Source organism: Bos taurus, chromosome X (genome assembly GCF_002263795.3).
Source record: "Bos taurus isolate L1 Dominette 01449 registration number 42190680 breed Hereford chromosome X, ARS-UCD2.0, whole genome shotgun sequence".
NCBI classification, from domain to species: domain Eukaryota; kingdom Metazoa; phylum Chordata; class Mammalia; order Artiodactyla; family Bovidae; genus Bos; species Bos taurus.
The window spans coordinates 95,457,005-95,483,297 of NC_037357.1; the positions used below are offsets into that span (position 1 = coordinate 95,457,005).

The following is a 26,293-nucleotide window of genomic DNA, read 5'->3' on the forward strand; positions in this document are numbered from 1 at the left end:
CCATAAGCCCTTTTCTTACTCAGTGGTAAGAAAGAGAGATCTGGGAGACTATTTAGAGGATAAAAAAAAGTACACAAAAACCTTTACAGGGCTAATTTTACTTTATGAGCTTACTTGGAGAGATGTAATACATGTCTTGGGACAGATGCTGACCCCTGACTCAAAAACTCGAGTTTGGGGGGAAGCTACTACTTTTGGAGATGAATGGCTTGAACGTGAGACAAGGAGAGAGAGGGAACATGGAATAGCCCTTTCCTTCCTACTGGGGGCCAAATAGTTCCCAAAGCAGAGCCACTTTGCTGGATGTATTCTTGGACTCAAGCAAGCACACGCTGAGACCTAAGACTATGCTAAGTTGGCTGACATAGAACAGGGAGAGAAGGAAACTCCTGGTAAATTCTTAAATAGACTATGGGAGGCACTCCGCAAGTTTACTGACATTGATCTCAAAATTACAAAGGTAGAAATGACCTTATAAGGTAGATTTCTCACTCACTCAGCTCCAGATATCCACCATAAGTTACAAAAACCGGCATTTGGGCCAAATATGTCTTTAGAAAAACTGTTGTACCTGGCTCAGATGGTATATCATGGTAGAGAATATGAGGAGGAAAATAGGAGGAGAAAAAGAACTAGGGAAAAAACTGAAGCCCCAACAAAGGCTGTTAGATCCACTCTGAAACAGCCTGAGAAAAATGTCCAGAGGGACCCAGATGAAAATGAATGGACTCGTTATTAGTGTGAAAAGGAGGGGCATCTCGAGCAGAATTGCCCTCAGGCATCTAAGCTGCTCCTGGCTTCATGTCTGGTCTACAAAGGACCATACTGGAGAAGAGACTACCCTCCAAGGTGTAGGCCCCAGGGGTCAGACTCTAGATAATTGGGACTGAAGGTGCCCAGGGGTCCCCACACAATCTCCCATCCTAATAACACCTGAGGAACCCTGGATATCAATAACCGTGGGGAGCGGGGGCGGCGAATCAGTCAGTTTTCTTTTGGACACTGGGGCAACTTTCTCTGTGCTCACTAAAGCTGCTGGCCTGCTTTCTCCTGATCCACTACCATAATGGGAGTGTCAGGACGAGCCAAATGTTATTATTTCAGTCATTCTTTAAGGTGCAACTGGGACTCTGTGCTATTTTCGCATGAGTTTCTGATCATTCCAGAGTCTCCCTTACCCCTTCTGGGGAGGGATATACTAAACAAGGTCCATGCCTCTGTTTTCATGAATATGGAGCCTATTTTTTCTCTCATATTAATTGAACAAAATGTAAATTATAAAGTGTGGGCTGATGGAAAAACTGTGGGTCAAGCATAAAATGCTGTTCCTGTCATTATCAAGCTCAAAGACCCTCATTTTTTCCACATCAAAAGCAGTAGCCACTAAAGCCCAAGTTTAAGGAATGATTAAAACCCATCATTGAAAATTTAAAGGAACAGGGGCTATTAATTCCTTGTAATAGCCCATGCAACACTCCTATTTTGGGTGTTAAAAAAAGTCAAATGATAAATAGAAACTTGTTCAAAACATACAAATAATTGATGCCTAATCCTTATACTTTATTGTCTGAAATTCCTAAATGAGCCAAACATTACTTTAAGACAATTGAGAGGATTGTTGGGCATTACAGGCTACTGCTACATTTGGATTCTGGGTTATGGGGAACTTGCCCAGCCTTTGTATAAACTTATAACTGAGACTCAGGAGGCCCAAACTGACAAGCTAGTTTGGTTCCCAGAGACTCAAAAGGCTTTTAAGACTCTTCAAACTGCTCTCTTGCAGGCTCCTGCTTTGAGTTTGCCCACAGGATCAGAGTTTAGTTTGTTTGTTACTGAAAAAACAGGCTATGGGCATATAGGTTAAGTGTAATTGCTACTATTGTTTTGCTAATGCCTAAAGCTCATAAGTTTACTAATGGGCAAAATCTTACTGTACTGACTGATGTAAGGGGGATCTTAAACACTAAAGTTCAGAATGACAATGGTTCTGCCTTTAAAGCTACTGTAACTCAAGGGTTATCAAAAGCTCTGGCAATAGAATACCATTTACACTGTTCCTGGAGACCCAAATCCTCAGGACAGTTGAAAAGGCTAATGACGTTAGTAAGAGGTATCTGCATAAGCTATCTCAGGAAACACAAGACAGTTGGTTTAAAGTTTTACCCATAGTTTTAATGAGGGCTTGAACTGCCCCTAAAAAAGGGGGACTGTCTCTATGGCAGACCGTTTTTGTGCACATTGTCATAGATCCGGAAGACTTAGAATTAACTATGTGACTCAACTATCAGCTTTTCAAGAGACATTAGGAGAACTCCAGGAGGAGACCCTTACCCAGCCTCCATAATCGGTCTAATTGCTGTGTCTGCTGTGTCTGCAGATCACTCCCCTCATCAGTTGAAGACTTCCATGGTGGGTTTCTCCATTTCAAGGAAAAGACTTTCTTCAACTTTGTCAATATCTTCACCAACAATAATTACTTGTGATGCCTCTCTAATTTGATGACATCTAGCAACCCTAAGCGCAGCCACTGCTCCTTACCTTGGACGAGGGGTATCTCCTCACGGCCGCCCCTCCTGACATTGAACATGGAATAGCTCCTCTCGGCCCTCCTGCACCTGCACAGCCACGGCTCCTTGGACGTGGGGTTGCTCCTCCCGGCCGCCACCCCTGGCATCGGGCATAGGTTAGCGCCTCCCAAACACTGCTCCTGACCTCTGGTGGTGGATAGTGCCTCTGGGCCTCCGCCCTTGGCCTCGGGGGGGGGCATAGTGACTCCTGGCCACTGCCCCTGACCTCCGGTGGTGGGTAGTGGCTCTGGGCCTCCACCCCTGGCATCAGGCTTGGGGTAGCCACTCCGGGCCGCTGCCCCTGGCGTTGGGCGTGGGGTAGCGCCTCCCAGCCACTGCCCCTGACCTCGGGCAGGGAGTAGCTCCTCTCTGCCATGTGGCTGCATGGGTGCAGGAAGGTCGAGAGGAGCTACTCCATATTCAAGATTAGGAGGGGCAGCCATGAGAAGATACCCCTCCTCCAAGGTAAGGAGCAGTGGCTGCGCTTTGCTGGAGCAGCTGTGAAGAGATACCCCACATCCAAGTTAAGAGAAACCCAAGTAAGACAGTAGGTGTTGCGAGAGGGCATCAGAGGGTAGACACACTGAAACCATAATCACAGAAAACTAGTCAACCTAATCACACAGACCACAGCCTTGTCTAACTCAATGAATCTAAGCCATTCCCTGTAGGGCCACTGAAGATGGGCAGGTCATGGTGGAGAGGTCAGACAGAATATGGTCCACTGGAGAAGGGAATGAAAAACCACTTCAGTATTCTTGCATTGAGAACCCCATGAAAAGTATGAAAAGGCAAAATGATTGGATACTGAAGGAGGAACTCCCCAGGTTGGTAGGTCCCCAATATGCTACTGGAGATCAGTGGAGAAATAACTCCAGAAAGAATGAAAGGATGGGGCCAAAGCAAAAACAATACCCAGTTGTGGATGTGACTGGTGATAGAAGCAAGGCCTGATGCTGTAAAGAGCAATATTGCATAGGAACGTGAAATGTTAAGTCCATGAGTCAAGGCAAATTGGAAGTGGTCAAACAAGAGAAGACAAGAGTGATATTGACACTCTAGGAATCAGCGAACTAAAACAGACTGGAATGCGTGAATTTAACTCAGATAACCATTATATATGCTGTTATAATATATATATTATATTATATATAATATATTATATTATATAATATTATAATGTATATAATATAAACATTATATATATTCCTGTGGGCAGGAATCACTTAGAAGAAATGGAGTAGACATGATGGTCAACAAAAGAGTCCGAAATGCAGTACTTGGATGCAATCTCAAAAACGAGAGAATGATCTTTGTTCGTTTCCAAGGAAAACCATTCAATATCACAGTAATCCAAGCCTATGCCCCAACCAGTAATGCTGAAGAAGCTGAAGTTGAATGGTTCTATGAAGACCTATAAGACCTTTTAGAACTAACACCCAAAAAAGATGTCCTTTTCATTATAGGGGACTGGAATCCTAAAGTAGGAAATTAAGAAACACCTGGGGTAACAGGCAAATTTGGCCTTGGAATAAGAAATGAAGTGGGGCAAAGGAGAACAGAGTTTAGCCAAGAGAATGACTGGTCATAGCAAACACCCTTTTCCAACAACACAAGAGAAGACTGTACACATGGACATCACCAGGTGGACAACACCAAAATCAGATTGATTATATTCTTTGCAGCCAAAGATGGAGAAGCTCTACACAGTTAGCAGAAATAAAACCAGGAGCTGCCTGTGGCTCAGATCATGAACTCCTTATTGCCAAATTCAGACTGAAATTGAAGAAAGTAGGGAAAACAACTAGACCATTCAGGTATGATCTAAATCAAATCCCTTATGATTATAAAGTGGAAGTGAGAAATAGATTTAAGGGACTAGATCTGATGGATAGAGTGATGAACTATGGCCAGAGGTTCATGACACTGTACAGGAGACAGGGATCAAGACCATCCCCATGGCAAAGAAATGCAAAAAAGCAAAACGGCTCTCTGAGGAGGCCTTACAAATAGCTGTGAAAAGAATAGAATCCAAAAGCAAAGGAGAAAAGGAAAGATATAAGCATCTGAATGCAGAGTTCCAAAGAATAGCAAGGAGAGACAGAAAGCCTTCATCAGTGATCAGTGCAAAGAAATAGAGGAAAACAAAAGAATGAGTGAGTAGAGATCTCTTCAAGAAAATTAGAGATACCAAGGGAATATTTCACGCAAAGATGAGTTCAATAAAGGACAGAAATGGCATGGACCTAACAGAAGCAGAAGTTATTAAGAAGAGGTGGCAAGAATACACAGAATAACTGTGAAGAAAGATCTTCATGACCAAGATAATCACAAGGTGTGATCACGCACCTAGAGCCAGACATCCTGGAATGTGAAGTTAAGTGGGCCATAGAAAGCATCAATACGAACAAAGCTAGTGGAGGTGATGGAACTTCAATTGAGCTATTTCAAATCCTGAAAGATGATGCTGTGAAAGTGCTGCACTCAATATGCCAGCAAATTTGGAAAACTCAGCAGTGGCCACAGGACTGGAAAATGTCCATTTTCATTCCAATCCCAAAGAAAGGCAATGTCAAAGAATGTTCAAACCACCGCACAATTGCACTCATCTCACTCGCTAGTAAAGTAATTCTCAAAATTCTCTCAGCCAGGCTTCAGCAACACGTGAACCATGAACTTCCAGATGTTCAAGCTGGATTTAGAAAAGGCAGAGGAACCAGAGATAAAACTGCCAACAATTGCTGGATCATGGAAAAAGCAACGGAGTTCTAGAAAAACATTTATGGACTATGCCAAAGCCTTTGACTGTGGGGATCACAATAAACTGTGGAAAATTCTTCAAGAGATGGGAATACCAGACCACCTGACGTGTCTCTTGAGAAACCTATATGCAGGTCAGGAAGAAACAGTTATAACTGGAGATGGAACAACAGACTGGTTCCAAATAGCAAAAAGAGAACGTCAAGGGTCTATATTGTCACCCGGCTTATTTAATATAAATGCAGAGTACATCATGAGAAATGCTGGGCTGGAAGAAGCACAAGCTGGAATCAAGATTGCCAGGAGAAATATCAATAACCTCAGATATGCAGATGACCCCACCCTTATTGCAGAAAGTGAAGAGGAACTCAAAAGCCTCTTGATGCAAGTGAAAGAGGAGAGTGAAAAAGTTGGCTTAAAGCTCAACATTCAGAAAATGAAGATCATGTCATCTGGTCCCATCACTTCATGGGAAATAGATGTGGAAACAATGGAAACAGTGTCAGACTTTGCTTTGGGGGCTCCAAAATCACTGCAGATGGTGATTGCAGCCATGAAATTAAAACACGCTTACTCTTTGGAAGGAAAGTTATGACCAACCTAGATAACATATTCAAAAGCAGAGACATTACTTTGCCCACAAAGGTCCGTCTAGTCGAGACTATGGTTTTTCCAGTGGTCATGTATGGATGTGAGAGTTGGACTGTGAAGAAAGCTGAGTGCCAAAGAATTGATGCTTTTGAACTGTGGTGTTGGAGAAGACTCTTGAGAGTCCCTTGGACTGCAAAGACTTCCAACCAATCCATACTAAAGGAGACCATTCCTGGGTGTTCTTTGGAAGGACTGATGTTAAAGCTGAAACTCCAATACTTTGGCCACCTCATGTGAAGAGTTGACTCATTGGAAAAGACTCTGATGCTGGGAGGGATTGGGGGCAGGAAGAGGAGTGGACGACAGAGGATGAGATGGCTGGATGGCATCATTGACTCGATGGACATGAATTTGGGTGAACTCCGGGAGCTGGTGATGGACAGGGAGGCCCGGCATGCTGCAATACATGGAGTCGCAAAGAGTCGGACACGACTGAGTGACTGAACTTAACTGAACTGAGCGATCCTAAGATGAATTGGTGTAATACTTTGTACCTTAACTATAGATATAATGTGATATTTAATCTTGATTATGTTTTAACTTTGTGTAATGTCTATTTTGCTTATATCTGCAATTGTATAATGCAGTTTGTTTCTAACCTTCTGAAAGCTTTTTTTTTAATAAATTTATTTTAATTGGAGGCTAATTACTTTACATTATTGTATTGGTTTTGCCATAGATCAACAAGAATCCACCTTCAGTTCACTTCACTTCAGTTCAATCGCTCAGTCATGTCCGACTCTTTGCGACCCCATGAATCAGAGTGCGCCAGGCCGCCTCACGTCCATCGAGTCAGAGATGCCATCCAGCCATCTCATCCTCTGTCATCCCCTTCTCCTCCTGCCCCCAATCCCTCCCAGCATCAGAGTCTTTTCCAATGAGTCAACTCTTCACATGAGGTGGCCAAAGTACTGGAGTTTCAGCTTTAGCATCATTCCTTCCAAAGAAATTCCAGGGCTGATCTTCTTCAGAATGGACTGGTTGGATCTCATTGCAGTCCAAGGGACTCTCAAGAGTCTTCTCCAACACCACAGTTCAAAAGCATCAATTCTTCAGTGCTCAGCTTCCTTCATAGTCCAACGCTCACATCCATACATGACCACTGGTAAAACCATAGCCCTGACTAGACAGACCTTTGTTGGCAAAGTAATGTCTCTGCTTTTCAATATGCTATCTAGGTTGGTCATAACTTTCCTTCCAAGGAGTAAGCGTCTTTTAATTTCATGGCTGCAGTAACCATCTGCAGTGATTTTGGAGCCCAAAAGAATAAAGTCTGACACTGTTTCCAATGTTTCCCCATCTATTTCCCATGAAGTGATGGGACCAGATGCCATGATCTTCGTTTTCTGAATGTTGAGCTTTAAGCCAACTTTTTCACTCTCCTCTTTCACTTGCATCAAGAGGCTTTTTAGTTCCTCTTCACTTTCTGCCATAAGGGTGGGGTTATCTGCATATCTGAGGTTATTGATATTTCTCCCGGCAATCTTGATTCCAGCTTCTGCTTCTTTCAGCCAAGCATTTCTCATGATGTACTCTGCATATAAGTTAAATAAGCAGGGTGACAATATACAGCCTTGACGTTCTCCTTTTGCTATTTGCAACCAGTCTGTTGTTCCATGTCCAGTTCTAACTCTTTCTTCTGACTTGCATATGACGTCCCTGGTGGCTCAGATGGTAAAGCGTCTGCCTACAATATGAGAGATCTGGGTTTGATCCCTGGGTTGGGAAGATTCCCTGGAGAAGGAATTGGCAACCCACTCCAGTACTCTTGCCTTGAAAATCCCATGGACGGAGGAGCTTTGTGCAAGCTACTATCCATGGGGTTGCAAAGAGTCAGGCAGGACTGAGCGACTTCACTTTCACTTTCTTTTTTCGACCTGCATATAGGTTTCTCAAGAGGCAGGTCAGGTGGCCTGGTATTCCCATCTCTTGAAGAATTTTCCACAGTTTTTGTGATCCACACAGTCAAAGGCTTTGGCATAGTCAATAAAGCAGAAATAGATGTTTTTCTGGAACTCCCTTGCTTTTTCGATGATCCAGCAGATGTTGGCAATTTGATCTCTGGTTTCTATGACTTTTATAAAACCAGCTTGAACTTCTGGAAGTTCACGGTTCATGTATTGCTGAAGCCTGGCTTGGAGAATTTTGAGAATTACTTTCCTAGCGTGTGAGATGAGTGCAATTGTGTGGTAGTTTGAGCATTCTTTGACATTGCCTTTCTTTGGGATTGGAATGAAAAATGGACCTTGTCTAGTCCTGTGGCCACTGCTGAGTTTTCCAAATTTGTTGGCATATTGAGTGCAGCACTTTCACAGCATCTGCCTTATGACCCAGCAATCCCACTACTGGGCCTACACACCGAGGAATTCAGAATTGAAAGAGACACGTGCACCCCAATGTTCATCACAGCACTGTTTATAATAGCCAGGACATGGAAGCAACCTAGATGTCCATCAGCAGATGAATGGATAAGAAAGCTGTGGTACGTATATACAGTGAAAGCTTTTAGGTTACAAATGGTTGTCCAGGCTCCTATGAGTGCCACAGCCTCCTCCAACGATTACTTGGGGCTCCTGGATCAGAGACCCTCAATATGAAAGTTAGAATAATACGTTGCCTCAATAATTTAAGGACAATGCCCGTCAACAGCAGGAGGTAGTTATGGAATGAAAATGACGCCCCTTTCTCCTGGCAATATAATTCTCCTAAAAGAAAAGTGGGGGTGAGAGAGTCAATTTCTAGGTAGGTACATAAGAAATCTGGGGTCCCGGAGGAGGAGAAAGGGGTCTGAGGCTTTCAAAGAGGAGATAGTGGTCTGGAGTTCTCAAGGAGGAAAGGACAAGTTTTTTGTTTTTGTTTTTGTTTTTTTTTCCCTCTATTTTCCTTAATAACGGACTATATAACAGCAATGTATCCTGCTTGAGGACAGTCTCTCCTTCTTGAAAACCTTCTGACTAATCCTGTTCTCTTAAAATGTATATTACGGGAGTTGTTCTGGCAAGATATTTCTATTGTTAGTTCTAATCCTATCATCTTAAACAACAGAATGGGAAAGACTAGATATCTCTTCAAGAAAATTAGAGATACCAAGGGAACATTTCACGCAAAGATGGGCTTGATAAAGGACAGAAATGGTATGGACCTAACAGAAGCAGAAGATATTAAGAAGAGGTGGAAAGAATACACAGAACAACTGTACAAAAAAAGATCTTAAAGACCAAGATAATCACGATGGTGTGATCATGCACCTAGAGCCAGACATCCTTGAACGTGAAGTCAAGTGGGCCTTAGAAGGCATCACTACGAACAAAGCTAGTGGAGGTGATGGAACTTCAGTTGAGCTATTTCAAATCCTGAAAGATGATGCTGTGAAAGTGCTGCACTCAATATGCCAGCAAATTTGGAAAACTCAGCAGTGGCCACAGGACTGGAAAAGGTCCGTTTTCATTCCAATCCCAAAGAAAGGCAATGTCAAAGAATGCTCAAACTACTGCACAATTGCACTCATCTCACACGCTAGTAAAGTAATGCTCAAAATTCTCCAAGCAAGGCTTTAGCAAAGCTGAACCGTGAACTTCCAGATATTCAACCTGGTTTTAGAAAAGGCATAGGAACCAGAGATCAAATTGCCGACATCCGCTGGATCATCAAAAAAGCAAGGGAATTCCAGAAAAACATCTATTTCTGCTTTATTGACTATGCCAGAGTCTTTGACTGTTTGGATCACAATAAACTGTGGAAAATTCTTCAAGAGATGGGAATACCAGTCCACCTGACATGCCTCTTGAGAAACCTATATGCAGGTCAGGAAGCAACAGTTAGAACTGGACATGGAACAACAGACTGGTTCTAAATAGGAAAAGGAGTACGTCAAGGCTCTATATTGTCACCCTGCTTATTTAACTTATATGCAGAGTACATCATGAGAAATGCTTGGCTGAAAGAAGCAGAAGCTGGAATCAAGATTGCTGGGAGAATATCAATAACCTCAGATATGCAGATGACACCACCCTTATGGCAGAAAGTGAAGAGGAACTAAAGAGCCTCTTGATGAAAATGAAAGAGGAGAGTGAAAAAGTTGGCTTAAAACTCAACATTCAGAAAACGAAGATCATGGCATCTGGTCCCATCACTTCATAGGAAATAGATGGGGAAACAGTGGAAACAGTGTCAGACTTTATTTTTGGGGGCTCCAAAATCACTGCAGATGGTGACTGCAGCCATGAAATTAAAAGAGGCTTACTCCTTGGAAAGAAAGTTATGACCAACCTAGATAGCATATTGAAAAGCAGAGACATTACTTTGCCAACAAAGGTCTGTCTAGTCAAGGCTATGGTTTTACCAGTGGTCATGTATGGATGTGAGAGTTGGACTGTGAATGAAGCTGAGCACTGAAGAATTGATGCTTTTGAACTGTGGTGTTGGAGAAGACTCTTGAGCGTCCCTTGGACTGCAATGAGATCCAACCAGTCCATTCTGAAGATCAGCCCTGGAATTTCTTTGGAAGGAATAATGCTAAAGCTGAAACTCCAGTACTTTGGCCACCTCATGAGAAGAGTTGACTCATTGGAAAAGACTCTGATGATGGGAGGGATGGTGGGCAGGAGAAGAAGGGGACGACAGAGGATGAGATGGCTGGACGGCATCACTGACTCGATGGACGTTAGTCTGAGTGAACTCCAGGAGTTGGTGATGGACAGCAAGGCCTGGCATGCTGCAATTCATGACGTCACAAAGAGTCAGACAGGACTCAGCGACTGAACTGATCACCTTAAAATATGAATTGTAGGAGTGGGTCTACTAAGATATTTACAACCTCGAGACATTCTTTTGATTTATTGTAATAACCATTTTAAAAAGTATATGACTTCCTTGCTAAGACTAGCGAAGGGGGGCACTCCCAACCCACTTCTAATGTCTATGTCAGAAGCTTTCTCTGTCCCTTTTTATACTTTAATAAAACCCTGCTACATAAAAGCTCTTGAGTGATCAAGCCTGGTCCGTGGTCCCAAAGCTAAGTCTTCTTTGGAGATCATGAATCTGACATTGTTCATGGTAAGCTATCAACAGAATATGATGATCCAACTTTCATAATTTAAAATAGCTGTCATTAAGAAATTTGATCACTCTACTTTTGGCCTGGAGGGGATCCCTGTAGTAGTTGCAGACAACAACGGTGCTGCCATGGCCCAGGGAGTCACAGCCATGCTGCCCCCACCTTCCATCCCCCCTCCTGCCCTCACCCCAGAGCCCAAAGTAGATGAGGAGGGCCTGCCGCTTCTGCCCAAGACAGGGGCTCCAGGCTGCTCAGACTCCCTTTTCCCTGCTTGAGCTGCAGCCTGGGTGCAGCCTCGGCTGCTTGAGGGGAGGCTTCAAGAATGGCGATGAGGAATTGGAAGAGGATGAGGACCTTGAAGAGGAAGAACAGGAGGAAGAGATGAATCACTTCCTGCTGAGGCTGAAGCGGTGCCAGCCAGACGCTCAGAAGGAGGAGGAGCACCTGATTAATCTCTCTGAGCCAGCCCCGTATATCTTGTGTTCCATTTGCAAAGGTTACTTAATAAATGCAACTACCATAACAAAATGTCTTCATACATTTTGTAAAAACTGCATTGTAAGACACATTTGCTATAGCAACAGATGTCCAAAATACAACATAGTAGTACATCAGACACAACGTCTTTACCACATAAGGTTGGACCAAGTGTTACAAGACATAGTGTACAAATTAGTGATCAGTCTAAGAGAAAAAAGCAAATGCATGATTTCTATAAAGAAAGGGGTCTAGAAACACCTAAAGCTGTTGTTCCACAGCCAGTCCTTTCAAACAAAAGAAAAACTTAAAAAGTCTTAAAATGAATGTTTCCTATTCCACCTGAACTTGATATGTCTTTATTACTAAAGTTTATTGGTGTTGATGAAGGCACAGGACATTTTAAGCCACTGGAAAAGAAGTTTGTCTGAATTTTGCAAGAAGCAACTATTGGACATGCAGGAAAATTCCTCAGAAGAAAAAGAAAAATGTGTCTTGATTCAGCTTGTCAGGTAGATATCATCTGTGGTGATCACTTGTTAGAGAGTATCAAACTCTAAAGGAAACATGACATGTAATAGGTGATGCAGCAATGCAGGATGGTCTGCTGATCCTTCATTATGGACTTATGGTTTCTTTTTTGAAAATTACTTGGATGATTCTAACGGTATCTAACAGTAGAAGGGAAACAAAATAAGACACTTCTGCAGGATTGCAGTCTCACCAAAGATTTTCATGAAACGTGTAATTGCTATCACTTTGTGCTGTTTGAGACATAACTGATCTATTTTCAGCAAAAAGAATCATGGATTTATAAATACAACTTGGAATGATAGAATGCATCTGTTTTACTAGAGACTACATGTAAAAAGCTTCCATAGCTCATGGGGAAAATTTGTAAAGCATTGAATTTTTATGATTTCAGATACTTTGACATTGATTTTGTTTCCTAATCGAGGTAAATCAGTTAGTTACTGTTTGTCTTCATGGAGCCACACCACTTTCCAGTTGGTTCAGATTCTGCTCTCTTCAATGGCATCAGTTTTGCAGTCATCCTTTTGGAAAATGTGTCCTTTTGAACTGAAAATTTAAAGCCAGGCTTTGTTAAATTACAAAATGTACCTCCTAAAAAACACCAAAATTTCTCTCCTTATGTCTGTTACTATTTGTTTTATGTATTTGGGTCTTCCTATATGTACCTCTATGTTTGTTTTATGGATTTGGGTCTTCCTATATGTACCTAAATGTACCTCTTAAAAAACACCAACATTTCTCTCCTTATGTCTGTTACTATTTGTTTTATGTATTTGGGTCTTCCTATATTAGGTCCATATATATTAACAAGATATATATTACATATATTAACAGTAACTCAATGGGCACGAGTTTAAGTAAAATCCAGGAGTTGGCAATAGTGAGTCCTGGCATGCTGCAGTTCATGGGGTTGCAGAGTCGGACATGACTGAGCAACTGAACTGACTGATATTAACAAGTGTAAAATCCCCTTCTTGTATGGATCCTTTTATTATATATAGAGAGAAGGCAGTGGCACCCCACTCCAGTACTCTTGCCTAGAAAATCTCATGGATGGAGGAGCCTGGTGGGCTGCAGTCCATGGGGTTGCTTAGAGTCGGATACGACTGAGCGACTTCACTTTCACTTTTCACTTTCATACAGTGGAGAAGGAAATGGCAACCCACTCCAGTGTTCTTGCCTGGAAAATCCCAGGGACGGGGGAGCCTGGTGGGCTGCCGTCTATGGGGTCACACAGAGTCGGACACGACTGAAGTGATTTAGCATTTAGCATTATTATATAGTGTCCTTTTTAATCTTTCTCTTGATCTTTTAATTGGGAGTGGTTCCTCTGTTTCTCCATTTTACTTATATTCTCTTATTCTGTGACTTTAGGAGAAATAATTATCTACTGTGGTCTTGGAGGGTTATTTATATGTGGGGGTATCTTTGTGTAGGTTTAATATATTTGGTGTGAGGACTGTTTTTAGTATGGATGCTTATCACTTCTTTCCTCAGTGTGTGTTAGTTGTTATTCCCTTGATAGGAGGTGTGTAGATATGGTAGCTGTTTCCTGGTCCTGAGGTTCTCAGAGGCAGGGGTGGCTCAGGTACAACCCTGAAGGTGGTTCCTGACCACTTCTGGAGACTGTGAGGGTGGTGATGGCATCTTGGGACCACTCTTGGTGTCTGAGTGGGTAGTAGAGGGGTGGGTCATGAATACTCCTGGGCTCCAGGAGGGATGCATCAGGGACTCACAAACACTCCAGGCATCTGGGTGGATAGTGGTGGCAGCTTGATACCCCACCCCTGAAGCCTGTGCAGGCAGTGTCCAGTCCTCTGTGAGTGCACTCACTGAGAAAAGGGCTACAATCAGGAGTCCCTCCTGTCTCTTCATGCAACCCTCAAACAGTGGTGACTAGCCTGTAAGTAACCCAGGCTTCCTCCGTGTACACTCTCAGCTGTGGTCATAATGGATTCCAGCAACCCCCACATTGAGGCTATTTCCACACAGCCAACTCCAGTCCTCTTCCCAGTTCTGATCTCCGAACTCTGAATTCCAGCATCCAGCCCCTGCCCACAGTGGTGGTAGCGTATTTCAGGCTGGGGAGTGCAGGGCAATGGCACTGACTGTTCTGTTCTTCCTCTGGTTTTGCTGCCACAAATAATCTGCTGCATTCTCCTCTCATGCTCTGAGGCTCCCCTTCTGTCCTGGCTGATCTCCCTACCAGTGAAGGGCCTTCCAGGATTCAGGAACCTTTATTCTCTCACAGCTCCTTCTTAGGGGCACAGGTTCTGTCCTGATTTTTTTTTTTTTTACTTTTTTGCCTACCCAGTTACACGGAGATTTTCTTGCCCTTTCAGCAGCCTGAGATCTTCTTCCAGTGTTCAGTAGATACCCCATGAGAACTGTTCTACATATAGATGTATTTTTCATGTATCTGGGGGAGAAGGTGAGCTTCACATCCTACTAGTCTACTGTCTTGATTATTCTCATGGTATCTTTAAATGGGCCTTGTATAAGATAGTTACCTCTCTTTTGCTTAATTATATTGTGTGATAGACATTATGTCTCCCTGGGGAATCTTTCTCCTGCCTGGTATTATAAGACAGGGTTGAACAAGATGATTAGGGCCATGGATACTCCTGAAGCCTCAATTGCTTCACTTTGGGAAACGTTAACTAGTTCCCCATGGTGGACAACTATCTTAATTACAATAATTCTGGTTGTTTTGTTCTTGCTGTTTGCTCCCTGCATCTGTAATTGTATAACTGGATTTGTTTCTAGCTGCATGAAAGCTTTTAAGTTACAAATGGTTGCTCAAACTCCTGCTACTGCTGTAGCTTCCTCCAGCTACTATTTGGGGCCCCTGGATCAGATATCCTCAATATGAGGATTAGGAGAATATGTTGCCTCACCAATTTAGGGACAACACCCCTTGTCAGCTCGGAAGCAGTTATGGAATGAGAACGACGCCCCTTTTCCCTAGGCAACATAATTCTCCTAAAAGAAAAGGGGGGAATGAGAGAATCATTTCCTAGGCAGGTTGATAAGGAGTCTAGGGTCCCCAAGGAGAGAAGGGTCTGGAATTCTCAAGGAGGAAGAAAGGACAAACTTTATTCTTTCTCCACATTCCTTAGGATTATATAACAATAATGTATCCTGCCTAAGGACAGTCTTTGGATTCAACCTTCTGTTATTTTAAAATGTTAATTATGGGAGTATACCTGGTCTTTACAAGGATGTATCTTGCCTGAGGACAGTGTTATCTTAAAATGTAAATTATGGGAGTAGGTCTGATGAGGTCTTTACAACCTCCAGACATTCTTTGGATTATATAACCTCATTGTTAACACTAGCAAGCGGGTACTCTTTCTGCCCCCTTCTGATGCCTATGTCAGAAGCTTTCTCTATCTCCTTCATACTTTAATAAAACTTTATTACACACACACACACACACAAAAAAAAAAAGACAGGGCATATAAATCTTCCCCTCAGGCAATAATAATTAAACATACACAAAGAAGCCAACAGGTTACCCAAACCGACACAGTATAAAATAAAAACTGGGAGCTAATATACATAGGCTAATACAGTCAATAATGGAGATTTTATTTGCCCCTATGGTACATTGCTCTGGGTTTAACTTGTAAACTCAGAAAGAGGGCCTTTGTTGAATGCCTTGTGCAAACTTTTGAAGGCATGATAAATTAAAATTTAAATTAAAAATTCTAGAACATAGAATTCTTGATTTCCATTTTAGTTAACTATCTCACAGATACAGAGGCAAATTAAACACAGTGTAGGCAATCAATCCTTGATATCCTTTTTGTAGATGATTAGTTTTGGAGGTAATTAAAGTAACTGTCTTTGTTTTGCATGTATCTACAAGTTAGAAATATAAACATAGCCCACAATGACCTGAGATTAAGCCTAATTAGCTCAATCAAGTAGAACCTGAAACCAAAAAGAAAAAAGGGGGAAAAAGAAGCTTTTTTAAAACTTCTGCAAAAGCTCCTTCATCCAAAATCTAATACATAGCCTTCATAAGGATTTAAGGACAAACACAAATATCAAATCTTTCTGACTAATAGTAAAAAGCTTTAGTCATCTGAGCAAATAAATTGGTCTTATTACAATTATTATTTATAAACAAGAAAGCTTACATTGTAACACCTAATGCATGATTAAATTCTAAAGTAAAGCTGTGAGATCTCTAGTTATATCTATTAATATGCCTATGTATAAATTATACATCAAGCTTCCCAGGTGGCACAGTATGCAGGAGATGTAGGTTCAATCCCTGGATAGGGAAGATTCCCTGGAGTAGGAAATGGCAACCCATTCCAGTATTCTTGCCTGGAAAATTCTATGGATAGAAGAGCCGACTCAGCACAAACACACACACACAGACACACACACACACAGACACACACACACACACACACACACATTATACATATAATGTTTCTACTTTCAGATAGTATTAACAAAATTAAAATTTTAAAAGAGCTCTATTTAACTGACCTTAAAGTAAGTGATTACACATTAAAAATTATAAATATAATAGAAAACTATCCAAATGAACTGCAGATTCACATCAACTGGGAAATAGTCAATATTAATGTTTGATATTGTTTTGTTGGTTTAATGAATACAGATGTGTTACTTTTATTGCACTTATGTTTACTAGATGTCAAATAATGTCATGTTATCTCTAAGAAAATTTGTTAGGAAGAAAAATACCTTGGAATGATGGCTGACTTTGCCTAATGTCTGATAAAATTTTCACAGGTAATATAAAAATGGTTGTTGGAAACAAATTAAGTAGATTTAAATGAAATAAAAGCTTTTCAGTTCAGTTCAGTCACTCAGTCATGTCCAACTCTTTGAGACCCCATGAACCGCAACACGCCAGGCCTCCCTGTCCATCACCAACACCTGGAGTCCACCCAAGCCCATGTCCATCGAGTCAGTGATGCCATCCAACCATCTCATCCTCTGTCGTCCCCTTATCCTCCTGACCTCAATCTTTCCCAGCATCACGGTCTTTTCCAATGAGTCATCTCTTTGCATCAGGTGGCCACAATATTGGAGTTTAAGCTTCAACATCACTCCGTCCAATGAACACCCAGGACTGATCTCCTCTAAGGTAGACTGCCTAGATCTCCTTGCAGTCCAAGGGACTCTCAAGAGTCTTCTCCAACACCACAGTTCAAAAGCATCAATTCTTCTGTGCTCAGCTTTCTTTATAGTCCAACTATCACATCCATACATGACCATTGGAAAAACCATAGCCTTGACTAGATGGAACTTTGTTGGCAAAGTAATGTCTCTGCTTTTTAATATGCTGTCTAGGTTGGTCATAACTTTCCTTCAAAGGAGTAAGTGTCTTTTAATTTCATGGCTGCAATCACCATCTGCAGTGATTTTGGAGCCCAGAAAAATAAAGTCAGCCACTGTTTCCACTGTTTCCCCATCTATTTGCTATGAAGTGATGGGACTGGATGCCATTATCTTACTTTTCTGAATGTTGACCTCTAAACCAACTTTTGACTCTCCTCTTTCACTTTCATCAAGAGGCTCTTTAATTTTTCTTCACTTTCTGCCATAAGGGTGGTTTTATCTGCATATCTGAAGTTATTGATATTTCTCCAGGCAATCTTGATTCCAGCTTGTGCTTCATCCAGCCCAGCTTTTCTCATGATGTACTCTGCATTTATGTTAAATAAGCAGGGTGACAATATACAGCCTTGATGTAATCATTTTCCTATTTGGAACCAGTCTGTTGTTCTATGTCCAGTTCTAACTGTTGCTTCCTGACCTGCATACATGTTTCTCAAGAGGCAGGTGAGGTGTTCTGGTATTCCCATCTCTTTCAGAATTTTCCACAGTTTATTGTGATCCACACAGTCAAAGGCTTCGGCCTAGTCAATAAAGCAGAAATAGATGTTTTTCTGGAACTCTCTTGCTTTATCGATTATCCAGCAGATGTTTTCAATTTGATCTCTGGTTCCTCTGCACTTTCTAAAACCAGCCTGAACATATAGAAATTCATGGCTCACATACAGCTGAGGTCTGGCTTGGAGAATTTTGAGCATTACTTTACTAGCATGTGAGATGAGTGCAATTGTGTGGCAGTTTGAGCATTCATTGGCATTGCCTTTCTTTGGGATTGGAATGAAAACAGACCTTTTCCAGTCCTATGGAACCTGCTGAGTTTTCAAAATTTGCTGGCATATTGAGTGCAGCACTTTCACAACCTCATCTTTTAGGATTTGAAATAGCTCAACTAGAATTCCATCATCTCTACTAGCTTTGTTCATAGTGATGCTTTCTAAGGCCCACTTGACTTCTCGTTCCAGGATGTCTGGATGTCTATTTCTGTGTATTCTTGACACCTCTTCTTAATATCTTCTGCCTCTGTTAGGTCCCTACCATTTCTATCCATTATTAAGCCCATCTTTGCATGAAATATTCCCTTGGTATCTCTAATTTTCTTGAAGAGATGTCTAGTCTTTCCCATTCTGTTGTGTTCCTCTATTTCTTTGCATTGATCACTGAGGAAGGCTTTCTTCTCTCTCCTTGCGATTATTTGGAACTCTGCATTCAGATGCTTATGTCTTTCCTTTTCTCCTTTGCTTTTTGCTTCCCTTCTTTTCACAGCTATTTGTAAGGCCTTCTCAGACAGCCATTTTGCTTTTTTGCATTTCTTTTCTATGGGGATGTTCTTGATCCCTGTCTCCTGTACAATGTCACGAACCTTGATTCATAGTTCATTACTCTATCTATCAGATCTAGTCCCTTAAATCTATTTCCCACTCCCACTGTATAATCATAAGGGATTTGATTTAGGTCATTCCTGAATGGTCTAGTGGTTTTCCCTACTTTCTTCAATTTCAGTCTGAATTTGGCAATAAGGAGTTCATGATGTGAGCCACAGTCAGCTCCTGGTCTTGTTTTTGCTGACTGTATAGAGCTTCTCCATCTTTGGCTGCAAAGAATATAATCAATCTGATTTTGGTGTTGACCATCTGGTGATGTCCATGTGTAGAGTCTTCTCTTGTGTTGTTGGAAGAGGGTGTTTGCTATGACCAGTGCGTTCTCTTGGCAAAATCTATTAGCCTTTGCCCTGCTTCATTCTGTACTCCAAGGCCAAACTTGCCTGTTACTCCAGGTGTTTCTTGACTCTCTACTTTTGCATTCCAGTCCTCTATAATGAAAAGGACATCTTTTTTGGGGTGTTAGTTCTAGAAGGTCTTGTACGTCTTCACAGAACTGTTCAACTTCAGCTATTTCAGCAATTACTGGTCTGGGCATAGACTTGGATTACAGTGATATTGTTTGGTTTGCCTTGGAAACAAGCAGAGATCATTCTGTCATTTTTGAGATTACATTCAAGTACTGTATTTTGGACTCTTTTGTTAAGTATGATGGCTACTCCATTTCTTCTAAGGGATTCCTGCCCACAGTAGAATAGATATAATGGTCATCTGAGTTAGACTCACCCATTCCAGTCCATCTTAGTTCGCTGATTCCTAGAATGTTGATGTTCACTGTTGTCATCTCCTATTAGACCACTTCCAATTTGCTTTGATTCATGGACCTAACATTCAATAACTATGCTTTATGCTATGTCTACTTAAAAATAGTTTCTCCAGATTTTTGGTAACTTGAAACTTTAGAGTTTTGCAAAGTTAAATGATGGAAATTTATTAAATAGCTAGATCATTCCCAAATTAAATATGATACTGAAACATTAATTACTGAACAAAGCATTCCTTTTATGGATAAACTAAAAATACTTAAAACTAAGAATAAAAATTTGGGGAGTCACATTGAAAATTTTTCTATAAAAAACATGATTTTATAAATATAAATAATATTTATATGTTTGACAACCTATAGAACATTAATATAATATCTAATAATTACTTCTCACTTTTCACTAGAAATTAAAGTTTTTAAAGTTAAGATTTCTCTTGACATAGATAACAAATCTACTATATTAATAAGGAAAACATCTTTGTATAAAAGGAGAAAAGTATAAAGAATAGAATTGCATTTTGTTTAGTGAAAAGAAAGTAATTTTGTTCCGGAGAGAGAGAAAGAAAAAAAAGCAAAGAAAAAAATCTGAAAGCAAGAAGAAAGTTATAGAAAGTTTGTGGGAAAAGAACCCTGAAAACAGAGTTTCTTCGTGGTCATGACTGGCTAAGTTCAAGATAAAATTTAATTGAATAAATAAATCTTAAGATTAAAAGTAAGCTGGTACAAAACTAGAATTTAATTAACTCTTTTTTCTTAAGAGAACAAAGTTTTCTTGGAATATTGATCTGCTTTTGATAACATTGAATGCTTTCTTTGTGTTTTAAATAATGTTGTAACTTTCTTTATTTGTCTTTAAAATATTTTATTGTCATTTTGGCTGAGTGAGTAAATAATACCTAACAGTGATATATGATCCTATTTGACCAAGTGTTTTAAAACCTTTTGATATCTTGACAACATTTCCCAAGTTAATTTCTAAATGAAGTTCTTTTGACCTCTAGCTAACTTTGGAATGCTTCAAAGGGCCCTGAAACATTCCAAAGTGAGATACTATAATGATTCTGTTTATTTGGCATCTTAAATTAAATATTGACAAGTAGTATTACTAAATCTTCTTTGGTTATATTTCTTGGGTAAATGTCATTAAAACATATTCCAAAAATTATATGGAATTTCTAAAAATCAGTCTGGTATTATATCAGTCATAACTCTATCATCTTAAAATGGTGTATCTCACAGCAACTGGCAAGTTTCTTTGTCAATTTCACTCTAATCAGATTTTTACCCATGTCATTTTAGGTTTTTTTTGCCATTTACGGTCATTTAATTCTGAACACTTTACAAAATGAAGATCTTCATGAAGATCCATTAAAAGGATTTTCTGACAAATATGTTTCTGATGATTTTTAGATCATATCACTGAATTGGGTAAGAAATTACAAAGCTCTAAAGGAAAACCTAATGGCTTCATCCAGATAAACAGGAATTAATTAACATGGGACTGAAAGGGCTGATAAATATGATTTATAATTTTGTTACTTTTGTTTAAAATATTACTGTTTTTTACATTTGTTTTCCAGAATCCCTTTCTTATGCTAACTATGACCCACATGAAAAATAAGATCTCTGCCTTAAATGATCAACTTCCTAGTCGTGGTGATCTTTGAGGGAGTTCGTTTGGTTCTAGAAAGTGATGGCACAAACCCCCATTTATGATTTTATTAATGTTAATAACTGTATTACTTATGCTCTATTTTATAAGATTGTTGTCTCTTGCATTATCCAATGTGTAACCAATCTTCTAACAAAATAAATGATGACTAAATATCTTAATACAATTCCTCACATAAGTAGCTCTATATAAAATTAATTGTAATAGTGCAACTCTAGATATAGGGGGAAGTAACAAGGCAAAAAACATTTCCTGAATTTTAATAGACTAGTAAGACAGATGACCCAGAGAATTTGGTTATTAACATGGCCTAACCCAGATATGGGCTTCCCTCATGGCTCAGATGGTAAAGAATCTTCCAGCAATGCAGGAGACCATGGTTCAATACCTGGGTTGGGAAGATGACCTGGAGAAGGCAATGTCCACCCACTCTAGTATTCTTGCTGGAGAATTCCATGAACACAAGAGCCTGGCCTGCTACAGTCCATGGGGTCGCAAAGAACTGGACACAACTGACCAAATGAACTGAGCACAAAATAAACTGATTATAAGAGGATGTTATGAACAGCTGTATGCTAACAAATTGGACAACCTAGAAATGGACAAGTTCTTGGAATTATGCAAACTTAATCATGAAGAAACCAAAACTCTGAATAAACCAAATACTAGTTAAGATATTAAAATAGTAATCAAAACCTCTCCCAAAACAAAAGCCCAGAACCAGACACCATCAGAGATGAATTCTTCTAAACATTCAAAGATTTAATACCTTTCATCCTGAAACTTCCAAAAAGTTAGAGAGGAAAGAATGCTTCTTAACTCACTTTATGAGGCCCAAATTACATTAATATAAAAATCAAAGATAGCAGACAAAAAAAAAAAAGAAAGAAAGAAAAGAAAAGAAAATTACAAGCCAATATCCCAGATTAACATAGATGCAAAATTCTTTAAAAATATATTATCAAGTTAAATGCAATATATCATAAGTATTATATACCATAATCAAGTTAAATTTATTCCAGGGTTGCAAGAATGGTTTAAGGGAGCAAATCAATCAACATAATGCAAAATTTTCACAAAATGAAAGACAGAAAATATTCGATTATCTCTAGTAGAAAATGAAATAAACAATACTATTTACAGTTGCAATGAAAAGAATAAAATATGTAGGAATAAATTTAACCTAGGAGGTGAAAGACATACACTGAAAACTATAAGGCATTGATGAATGGAACTGAAGGAGACACAACAACATAAAAAGATGAGAATTAACATTGTTTAAATGTCCATATTATGCAATATAATCTATAGATTCAATGAAATTACTGTCAAAATTTAAAGGTTATTTTTCACAAAAAAGGACCAAAAATTCTAATTTTTTTATGAACTCCAAAAGACCTCAAGCAGCCAAAGAAATCTGGAGAAAAAAAAGAACACATCTGGAATTATCACCCTCACTGATTTCAAGTGACATTACAAAGCTATAGTAGTCAAATCAGTTTGGTATTGGTAGATATGGAATAGAACATAGCCCAGAAATAAACCTACACATGTAATGGACAATTAAATTATGACAAAAGAGCAAAGAACATACAATGAAAAAAAAAGCATAATTTCTTCAATAAATGGTGCTAGGAAAACCGGATGGTCACATGCAAAAAAATGAAATTAGACTACTATCTCACATCATACATAAAATTAATTCAAATTAATTAGACTTACAATAAGACCTGAAATGACAAAAACCCTAGAAGAAAACATGCCATATAATCTTTTATATTGGTCATAGCAGTGTCTTTCTGAATATGTCTCCTCAGGCAAAGGAAAAAGAAAATAAATAGCATGACATCAAACTAAAAAGATTTTGCCAAGTGACAGAAAATAACAACAAAAGGAAAAGACTTCCTACTAAAAAGGAGAGAATATTTGCAAACGATTTATCCAAAAAGGGGTAAGTATTCAAATATACAAGTTCAGTTCAGTTGCTCAGTCATGTCTGACTCTTTCCAACCCCATGGACTGCAGCATGCCAGACCTCCCTGCCCATCATCAACTCCCGGAGTTTACTCAAACTCATGTCCATTGAGTGGATGATGCCATCCAAACATCTCATCCTCTGTCCCCTTCTCATCTCACCTTTAATCTTTCCCAGCATTAAGGTCTTTCCCAATGAGTCAATTCTTCACATGAGGTGGCCAAAGTATTGGAGTTTCAGCTTCAGCATCAGTCCCTCCAATGAATATTCAGGACTGATTTCCTTTAGGATGGAATGGTTGGATATTCATGCTGTCCAGGGGACTCTCAAGAGTCTTCTCCAACACCACAGTTAAAAAGCATCGGTTCTTCGGTGCTCAGCTTTCTTGATAGTCCAACTCTCACATCCATACACGACTAATGGAAGAACCATAGAATTGACTAGATGGACCTTTGTTGGCAAAGTAATGTCTCTGCTTTTTAATATGCTGCCTAGATTGGTCATAACTTTTCTTCCAAGGAGCAAGTGTTTGTTTGTTTGTTTGTTTTTAAATTTCATGACTGAAGTCACCATCTGCAGTGATTTTGGAGCCAAAAAAAGTCTGTCACTGTTTTCATTGTTTCCCCATCTATTTGCCATAAAGTGATGTGGCCAGATGCCATGATCTTGTTTTCTGAATGTTGAGTTTTAAGCCAACTTTTTCATGCTCCTCTTTCACTTTCATCAAGGGGCTCTTTAGTTCTTTTTCACTTTTGGCCATAAGTGTGGGGTAATCTGCATGTCTAAGGTTATTGATATTTGTTGTAGCAATCTTGATTTCACCTTGTGCTTCATCCAGTCCAGCATTTCACATGATGTAATCTGCATATAATTTAAATAAGCAGAGTGACAATATACAGCTTTGATATACTCCTTTCCTGATTTGGAACCAGGCTGTTGTTCCATGTCTAGTTCTAATTGTTGTTTCTTGACCTTCATATATATTTGTTAGGAGGCAGGTCAGGTGGTCTGGTATTCCCATCTCTTTCAGAATTTTCCACAGTTTGTTGTGATCCACATGTCAAAGTTTTTGGCATAGTCAATAAAGCAGAAATAGATGTTTTTCTGGACTTCTCTCACTTTTTCGATGATCCATCAGATGTTGGAAATTTGATATCTGGTTCCTCTGCCTTTTTAAAATCCAGCTTGAACATCTGAAAGCTCATGGTTTATATACTGTTGAAGCCTGCCTTGGAGAATTTTGAGCATTACTTTGCAAGCATGTGAGATGAGTGTGATTGTGTGGTAGTTTGAGCATTTTTTGGCATTGCCTTTCTTTGGGATTGGAATGACAACTGATCTTTTCCAGTCCTGTGGCCATTGCTGAGTTTCCCAAATTTGCTGGCATACTGAGTGCAGCACTTTCACACGATCATCTTTCAGGATTTGAAATAGCTCAACTGGAATTCCATCACATCCACTAGCGTTGTCGTACTGATGTTTCCTAAGGCCCACTTGACTTCGCATTCCAGCTAGATGAGTGATCATACCATCGTGATTATCTGGGTCGTGAAGATCTTTTTTGTACAGTTCTTCTGTGTATTCTTGTCACCTCTTCTTAATATCTTCTGTTTCTATTAGGTCCAAACCATTTCTGTCCTTTATTGTGCCCATCTTTGCATGAAATGTTCCCTTGGTATCCCTAATTTTCTTGAAGAGATCTCTAGTCTTTCCCATTCTATTGTTTTCCTCTATTTCCTTGCATTGATCACTGAGGAAGAGTTTCTTATCTCTCCTTGCTATTCTTTGGAACTCTGCCTTCAAAAGGGTATATCTTTCCTTTTCTCCTTTGCCTTTCAGTTCTCTTATTTTCACAGCTATGTGTAAGGCCTCCTCAGAAAACCATTTTGCCTTTTTGCATTTATTTTTCTTGGGGATGGTCTTGATCACTGCCTCCTGTACAATGTCATGAACCTCCATCCATAGTTCTTCAGGCACTTTATCAGATCTAATCCCTTGAATCTATTTGTCACTTCCACTGTATAATTGTAAGGGATTTTATTTAGGTCATACCTGAATGGTCTAGTGGTTTTCCCTACTTTCTTCAATTTCAGTCTGAATTTGGCAATAAGGAGTTCATGATCTGAGCCACAGTCAACTCCCATTCTCGTTTCTGACTGTATAGAGCTTCTCCATCTTTGGCTGCAAATAATATAATCAATCTGATTTCAGCATTGACCATCTGGTGATGTCCTTATGTACAGTCTTCTCTTGTGTTGTTGGAAGATGGTGCTTGCAATGACCAGTGCATTCTCTTGGCAAAACTCTATTAGCCTTTGCTCTACTTCATTCTGTACTGCAAGGCCAAATTTGCCTGTTACTCCAGGTATCTCTTCACTTCCTACTTTTGCATTCCAGTCCCCTGTAATGAAAAGGATATCTTTTGGGGGTATTAGTTCTAGAAGACCTTCTAGAACACACACACACACACACACATATTCCATATAAATAAACACCAAAAGAAAACAAAAGAAAAACCAGACAAACCAATTAAAAATGGGCAGGGCAGCTGAATAAACAGGTATACAAAGAAGATATACAGGTGGTCAATAGGCACATGATAAGATGCTCAACACCAAAAAATGCAAATCATGAGATATTACCTTACACTTCTCAAAATGTCTATCAACCTATAGACCAAAACCCAACAAATAACTAGTGATGGCAAGGTTGCAGGAAAAGGGAACTCTGGTGAACTACTGGTGGGAATATAAATTGGTGCAACCATTATGGAAAACATTATAGAGATTTCTCAATAAACTAAGAATAGAATTACTATTTATAGCTATCCCACTTATGTGTTTTATCTAAAGAATATGAGAACACAATTTCTAAAAGATACATGCAACCTATGTTCATTGTACTATTATTTACAATAACAAAGATGTGGAAACAACCTAAGTAGAATATAATGTTGTATACCTGAAACTCATGTAATACTCTAAATCAATGCTACTTCAATAAAAAATAAATTTAAAATAATATTGCCTGAATATCTAGGGTCGTCAAGAAAATCACTTCAAATATAGTGAGTT

The 26,293-nt window shown here is 39.7% G+C and overlaps 1 protein-coding gene and 1 pseudogene across 3 annotated transcripts in view; one reads left to right on the plus strand and one right to left on the minus strand.

Moving 5' to 3' along the window:
* The window catches only part of ZC3H12B (zinc finger CCCH-type containing 12B), a 604,651-nt gene that overhangs the window by 481,239 nt on the left and 97,119 nt on the right, over nucleotides 1-26,293 (minus strand). The window lies entirely within an intron of this gene.
* On the plus strand, nucleotides 1,891-12,259 carry LOC784119 (polycomb group RING finger protein 6-like; annotated as a pseudogene).